This window comes from Cynara cardunculus, unplaced genomic scaffold (assembly GCF_001531365.2).
Source record: "Cynara cardunculus var. scolymus isolate 2C unplaced genomic scaffold, CcrdV1 Un_Scaffold_5490, whole genome shotgun sequence".
NCBI lineage: Eukaryota > Viridiplantae > Streptophyta > Magnoliopsida > Asterales > Asteraceae > Cynara > Cynara cardunculus.
In genome coordinates, this window is record NW_020202433.1 from 13,425 (window position 1) to 15,724 (window position 2,300).

The following is a 2,300-nucleotide window of genomic DNA, read 5'->3' on the forward strand; positions in this document are numbered from 1 at the left end:
TTCCACATTGGCGGCAAAAAATGCCTTTTGAAATCTGAGGCGTTGCGTAGGTCATGATTGTTAGCTAGCATTTTTATGAACCGGAGGATGTCTGAGGTTGTGGGTTGGTCGGCATATTGGTCAATCCTGAGCTCTCGGCGGGTGGGAATGCACAGAACCCTAGAGACTTTTGCCTGAGAGATCTTGAGCAAGCAGATCATGTCATATGGGGCTTCGATGTCCCCCATTATTCCATGGCTGTCAGGGTCGTACTCACAGGTTTGCCAGTATTGTTGGACATACTTTAGAGGTACGCCATTATCAGTTAGAGTCAGGGCAGGTAGAAGGATGCAGTTACGGAAGAACTCGATTATCACAGCAAACCTGTCGTCGAACAGGGTGGTTCGAAGCTCGATGGCATGATTGTTGGGCTTTATTGGTAGAAAGACGATTGCTCGGTTGTCGGTGCCGGTGGATTGGACATGACTATCATTGTCGTTGGACTCGTGTGATACGGAGGAAGCCATTGTGGATACAGTTGCAGGTAGGTTTGTGCGTCAAAGTCTAGTTGCAGGTTTTAGGAAGCGTAAGGGATGACTGGAGGTAGAAGAAGGGTATATATAGGTGGGGGGAGGAGAACATGAAACGGTTTTCTGATTATTATATTTAAATAATCATGAAAGGTGAAGGYGTTTGGAAAAAGGTGAGTTGATTTGGGGATCGTGAGCCGTCTTGATTGTACGTGCCATTAATGTTGGAGGACACGTGTCAAGGCGGGGATAGGGAAGGGTAATTTGAAACGGTTCATGGGGAACATGCTGTATATGGTGTCAGACGCGTGGGAGGATGACGTATGTATATGGTGTCAGGCGCGTGGAAGTGTATCCAAAAAAATTTAAATTCCATCTAATTGTAAGATAAATATGAATTACAAAGTTTTGGTCTTCTAAAAACCCATGTTGTATAGTTTTTAGTCACAAAAGCTGCAATTTTGTATAATCTTTAGAAAGTTTTCAATTAAGATGGGTTTTTGGATGAAAATTATTTTGTCATGGAACCAGAGGAGCTCTGGTTGGTCATGACTCATTGGGTGAGGAACCAGAGCTGCTCTTGTTGAACATATATGAATGAATTCATCGATGAAATGTTGGATTGTATGATAAATAAGCCTTGGATGACAAACCAGAGGCTCTGGATAAGCATGGGCAATCCATTATGTAGAACCAGCGGGGCTCTGGTTTAAATATACATGGTGTATTATTTAGCATTTAAGTGTCCAGAGGCTCTGGATAGTAGGACCAGAGGCTTTGGTATGGAAAATGCATATTTATGCAATGGAGATTCATGATGAATGAATAGCTCCCCCTCAAATCATGCATGTAGATAAGATTTGGGTTTTAGAAACTCACCCTAGAACCAACAACGATGTTGATTGAGGTGACCAGAGGCTCTGGTCTTTACAACCAGAGGCTCTGGTTGTGAATGAAGATGAAAAGTTGTATGAAAAATGTCTAAGTATGCAAATGGATGTGCATATGAATGGGTCTTTGAGACCAGAGGGCTCTGGTTCCAAAGACAAAGAATCCAGAAGCTCTGGTCTTTAGAACCAGAGGCTTTGGTTGCAAAGGCGATGAAAAGAAGTATGAAAATATGGTTAAGTGCATGTGAGTGAGAAAAGGGGGGGGGGTCTTTGGGTCCAGAGGGGCTCTAGTTACAAAGAGTATGAATCCAGAGGCTCTAGTCTTTAGAACCAGAGGCTCTGGTTGTCTTGGATATGCTATTAAAGATGAATGAAAGGTGAATTTAACATGCCAAGTCTTATTTGGAAACCAGAGGTCTCTGGTTGCAAAGGACTTGGAAACCAGAGGCTCTGGTCTTTAGAATCAGAGGCTCTGGTTACATGAATGATGTTATGCGATGGAGTCCACAAAGGCTCTGCTCTCAAAGGATGAGAATCCAAAGGCTCTGGTCTATAGGACCAGAGGCTCTAGTCTCAAAGTGTGAGAATCCAGAGGCTCTGGTCTATAGAACCAGAGGCTCTAGTTGCGAAGGTAATACTTAGTGAATAAAAGCTAAGTATTTGCTTTGGACCAGAGGTCTCTGGTTCCAAAGGCGATGAAAAACTTTGAGCCATATTAAAATGTTTCTTCATGGCCCGAGGCTCTGGTCTTTAGAACCAGAGACGCTGGTTTGGAGTATTTATTGATTATGGCTTATTGCTATGTATCACTCATAGGCATAACCATGAGATATTGAGAATCTCTGATTTAAGAACTTTTATTGCCTTTAAGTGGTAAGATTCAGCATACCCATCTTGCTGA